Genomic DNA, 6,088 nt, shown 5'->3' with positions numbered 1-6,088 from the left:
TAGACATTTCTTTTCCCCAATGCTTGCTATTTTGAGATTTTTTTTTAAACTTTTGCCAATAACATTATGTGAAATAATATCTCATTGTGGTTCTCTTTAAAGTTATTACACACATCATGACATTTCACCCCTAAATTCTTGAGTATTCATCTTACAAAAATAAGGACATTTCCTACTTAACCACAATATCACTATCACTAATAAAATAATAATTCCTTACACCATCTCATACTAGGTCTATATTCCTATTTCTCCAACAGTCTAAAAAATCGGTGAGGATTTAGATAAACCTGAACAGGAGTTGACTGTATACTGCAGGTTTGTTCAAGTCACCTTCATTTTCAAATGATGGTTTAGCTGAGTGTAGTGGTCCAAGTTGCCAGATATTTCTTCCAAGACCTACGAAGACAGTAGTGCCCTGTCTTCTGGTTTCTATAGTTGCCATTAAGAAATTTGCTATTTGTTCGGGCTTTATTGCTTTGTGGAAAACATATGTTTTCTTTCTGGTTTCTTTTCAAATATTCCACCCCTCTCCCTGCCCCCCCCCCCCCCCAGCCTCTTTGAGTTCTTCAGTTTCTTTCTGATGTATCTGGATGAGGATTTAGTGTATCTTGGGACTCATTTCCTGAGACTGAGAATTCTTGTCCAAAATCAGTTCCGGATGATGATCAACCATGATCTGTTCTCATCATCGCATTATCTGTTATAAGAGCCTAAAATAGTGCCTGACTTACATTAGGTGCTTATAAATAGTTATTGAATGAATTTGTAAATAAATGAGCATTTTTCTCCACTCCCCCTCATCCTCTCTATTCTTTCCTACAAAAATTTTTTTCAGACATTTCTTAGAACCTTTCGTTCTATCCTTCATGCCTCTTCCTCTTTTACACATTTTTCATCTCTTTCTCTTTCTGGTATACATTTTAGATACTTTTGTCACATTTTTCCTCCAATGCCCAATTCTAACCTCAGCTACTTCTAATCTTCTGTTTAACCTATGCATTTAGTTATATTAGTCATTTGTAATCATTGATACCTGGCTAATCTCTTTTTTCTTTAACAACTTTTATTGAGATGCAATTGACATACAATAAACTGCATATATGTAAAGTGTACAATTTGATTTTTTTTTCTTATTAGTAATGTATATATGGCAATCCAAAACTCCCAATTTATCCCAGCCCCCCCCCCCCCACTCGCTTTCCCCACCTGGTGTCCATATGTTTGTTCTCTACATCTGTGTCTCTATTCTGGCTAATCTTTTTTTTATAGCATTCTGTTTCTTTCATGCTTTTGATTCTTTGTTTCATGACTAATCATTTTTATCATACTTATAGCTTGAATCTTGTAATTCTGTTGTCTGAAGTGCTTGATTTTGGATTGTGAGCTCATGTTGATGGCCTTAAGACAGACCTTCATAGACTATTGTGAAGATCAGATAAATTAACTCATGTGATGGTATGTCTCAAGTCCAAGTGAAAATAAAATCACATTGAAAAGAATGCATAGAAGGGCCAGAATGATCCACCAGTTCATGCTGTGTAAAAATAAACAAAGCAAAAAACTCACCAGCGTGACATGCTTCAGCCATCAAACCCTGGCAAGAATCACACCAGGGAACTTCCTAGGTGGCACAGTGGTAAAGAATCCACCTGCCAATGCAGGGGACACGAGTTTGAGCCCTGCCCTGGGGAGATTCCACATGCCACGGAGCAACTAAGTCCATGCACCACAACTATTGAGCCTGTGCTCTAGAGCCCGTGAGCCACAACTACTGAGCCCATGTGCTGCAACTATTGAAGCCCACGTGCCTAGGGCCCATGCTCCACAACAAGAGAAGCCACTACAATGAGGAGCCTGTGCACCGCAATGAAGAGTAGCCCCCGCTCGCAGCAACTAGAGAAAGCCCGTATGCAGAAACGAAGACCCAACACAGCCAATAAATAAATTAAATAAATAAATTTATAAAAAAAAAAAGGAATCACACAAGGGAATAATATCAAAAACGCCTATGCACCAAGCACTTTACTCATATTATGTTTAATCTTCATAACAACTGCAAGGAAGGTGATATTCCTATTTTATGGAGCAGAAACTGCAACAGGGTCATTAACTTAGAGCTAATTGGGGAATCCCAGTTAAAACTCAGGTCTGATGTAAAAGAATGAAATTAGAACACTTCCTAAAACAATACACAAAAATAAACTCAAAATGGATTAAAGACCTAAATGTAAGGCCACAGACACTATAAAACTCTTAGAGGAAAACATAGGCAGAACACTCTATGACATACATCAAAGCAAGATCCTTTTTGACCCACCTCCTAAAATAATGGACATAAAATCAAAAATAAACAAATGCAATTCTTTTGCAGTTTTATGCATTCTTTTTCCCTTTTCATTAACTATTTAACACATTTTTATGATCCATGGGGGTAACTGTCCCGAGTTAAAATTGAAACTGGAAAAAATACATACATAGTCCAAATGATTATTTTTTTTTCTTATAATAGTTTTGAGAGATGATGGAACAAATTTGAAAGGGCACGAACTTTACAATCATCCAGACCTGAGGGTTTTTTTTTAAGCTCTTTATTGGAATATAATTGCTTTATACTGTTGTGCCAGTTTTTGCTTTACAACAAAGTGAATTAGCTGTATTTATACATATATCCCCATATCCCCTCCCTCCTGAGACCCCTTCCCACCTTCCCTATCCCAGCCCTCTAAGTCATCACCCACCATCGTGTTGATCCCCCCGTGTTATGCAGCAGCTTCCCACTAGCCATCTCTTTTACAGTTGGTAGTGTATATATGTCAATGCTACTCTCTCACTTTGTCCCAGCTTCCCCTTCAGCACCACTCCCCCCATGTCCTCAAGTCCATTCTCTACATCTCCATCTTTATTCTTGCCCTGTCACTGGGTTCATTAGTACCGTTTTTTTTAGATTCCATATATATGAGTTAGCATATGGTATTTGTTTTTCTCTTTCTGGCTTACTTCATTATGTATGACAGACTCTAGGTCCAACCACCTCACTACAAATAACTCAATTTCATTCCTTTTTCATGGCTGAGTAATATTCCATTGCAGGTAAGTCTTTTATTATTATTTTTTTGACGTACAATAAACTGCATATATTTAAAGTGTACAATTTGATATTTTTTTCTTACTCGTAATGTATATATGGCAATCCCAGTCTCCCAATTCATCTCATCCCAATCCCACCACCCCCCGCTTTCCTCCCTCGGTGTCCATATGTTTGTTCTCTGCATCTGTGTCTCTATTTCTACCTTGCAAACTGGTTGATCTGTACAGTTTTTCTAGATTCTGCATATATGCGTTAATATACAATATTTGTTTTTCTCTTTATGACTTACTTCACTCTGCATGACAGTCTATAGGTCCATCCATGTCTCTACAAATGTCCCAATTTCATTCCTGTTTATGACTGAGTAATATTCCATTGTATATATGTACCACATCTTCTTTATCCATTCATCTGTTGATGGACAGTTAGGTTGCTTCATGACCTGGCTATTGTAAACAGTGCTACAATGAACATTGGGGTGCATGTGTCTTTTTGAATTATGGTGTTCTCTGGGTATATGCCCATTAGTGGGATTATTGGGTCATATGGTAATTCCATTTTTATTTTTTTAAGGAACCCCCATACTGTTCTCCATAGTGGCTGTATCAATTTACATTCCCACCAACAGTGTAGGAGGATTCCCTTTTCTCCACACCCTCTCTAGCATTTATTGTTTGTAGATTTTCTGATGATGCTCATTCTAACCAGTGTGAGGTGATACTTCATTGTAGTTTTGATTTCAGTCTCTCTGATAATTAGCGATGCTGAGCAGCTTTTCACGTGTTTGTTGGCCATCTGTATGTCTTCTTTGGAGAAATGCCTACTTAGGTCTTCTGCCCATTTTTTTGATTGGGTTGTTTGTTGTTTTGATATTGAGCTGCATGAATTGTTTATATATTTTGGAGATTAACCCTTTGTTGATTCATTTGCAACTATTTTCTCCCATTCTGAGGGTTGTGTTTTTGTTTTCTTTACAGTTTCCTTTGCTGTGCAAAAGCTTTTGTTTCATTAGGTCCCATTTGTTTATTTTGTTTTTATTTCCATTACTGTAGGAGGTGGGTCAAAAAAGATCTTGCTGTGATTTATGTCAAAGAGTGTTCTTCCTATATTTTCCTCCAAGAGCTTTATAGTGTCTGGCCTTACATTTAGGTCTTTAACCCATTTTGAGTTTATTTTTGTGTATGGTGTTAGGAAGTGTTCTAATTTCATTCTTTTACATGTAGCTGTCCAGTTTTCCCAGCACCACTTATTGAAGAGGCTGTCTTTTCTCCATTATATTGCCTCCTTTGTCATAGATTAGTTGACCATAGCTTATCTCTGGGCTTTCTATCCTGTTCCATTGATCTATGCTTCTGGTTTTGTGCCAGTACCATATTGCCTTGATTACTGTAGGCTTTGTAGTATAGTTGGAAGTCAGGGAGTCTGATTCCTCCAGCTCCGTTTCTTTTCCCCCCTCAAGATTGCTTTGGCTATTCGGAGTCTTTTGTGTCTCCATACAAATTTTAGGATTTTCTGTTCTAGTTCTGTAAAAGATGCCACTGGTAATTTGATAGGGATTGCATTGAATCTGTGGATTGCTTTGGGCAGTATAGTCATTTTCACAATGTTGATTCTTCCAATCCAAGAACATATTATATCTCTCCATCTGTTTGTGTTTTCTTTGATTTCTTTCATCAGTGTCTTATAGTTTTCTGAGTACAGGTTTTTACCTCCTTAGTTAAGTTTATTCCTAGGTATTTTATTCTTTTTGTTGCAGTGGTGAATGGGATTGTTTCCCTAATTTCTCTTTCTGATATTTTGTTGTTAGTGTAGAGGAATGCAAGAGATTTCTGTGTGTTAATTTTGTATCCTGCAACCTGACCAAATTCATTGATTAGCTCAAGTAGTTTTCTGGTGGCATCTTTAGGATTTTCTATGTATAGTATCATGTCATCTGCAAACAGTGACAGCTTTACTTCTTCTTTTCCAATTTGGATTCCTTTTATTTCTTTTTCTTCTCTGATTGCTGTGGCTAGGACTTCCAAAACTATGTTGAATAGTAGTGGGGGGAGTAGACATCCTTCTCTTGTCCCTGATCTTAGAGGAAATACTTTCAGTTTTTCACCATTGAGGATAATGTTGGCTGTGGGTTTGTCATACATGGCCTTTATTATGTTGAGGTAGGTTCCCTCTGTGCCCACTTTCTGGAGAGTTTTTATCATAACTGGGTGTTGAGTTTTGTCAAAAGCTTTTTCTGCATCTATTGAGATGATCATATGGTTTTTATTCTTGAATTTGTTAATATGGTGTATCACATTGATTGATTTACGTATATTGAAGAATCCTTGCCTCCCTGGGATAAATCCCACTTTATCATGGTGTATGATCCCTTTAATGTGTTGTTGGATTCTGTTTGCTAGTATTTTGTTGAGGATTTTTGCATCTAAATTCATCAGTGATACTGGTCTGTAGTTTTCTTTCTTTGTAGTATCTTTGTCTGGTTTTGGTATCAGGGTGATGGTAGCCTCATAGAATGAGTTTGGGAGTGTTCCTTCCTCTGCAATTTTTTGGAAGAGTTTGAGAAGGATGGGTGTTAGCTCTTCTCTAAGTGTTTGATAGAATTCACCTGTGAAGCCATCTGGTCCTGGGCTTTTGTGTGTTGGAAGATTTTTACTCACAGTTTCAATTTCATTACTTGTGATTGGTCTGTTCATTTTTTTCTATTTTTTCCTTATTCAGTCTTGGAAAGTTACACCTTTCTAAGAATTTGTCCATTTTATCCAGGTTGTCCATTTTATTGGCATATAGTTGCTTATAGTAGTCTCTTATGATGCTTTTTTATTTCTGCGGTGTCCGTTGTAACTTCTCCTGTTTCATTTATAATTTTACCAATTTGAGTCCTCTCCCTTTTTCTTGATGAGTCTGGCTAAAAGTTTATCAATTTTGTTTATCTTCTCAAAGAACCAACTTTTAGTTTTATTGATATTTGCTATTGTTTTCTTTGTCTCTATTTCATTT

The sequence above is a fragment of the Hippopotamus amphibius genome, chromosome 11, assembly GCF_030028045.1.
Source record: "Hippopotamus amphibius kiboko isolate mHipAmp2 chromosome 11, mHipAmp2.hap2, whole genome shotgun sequence".
NCBI classification, from domain to species: domain Eukaryota; kingdom Metazoa; phylum Chordata; class Mammalia; order Artiodactyla; family Hippopotamidae; genus Hippopotamus; species Hippopotamus amphibius.
This window is presented reverse-complemented; position numbering follows the sequence as displayed.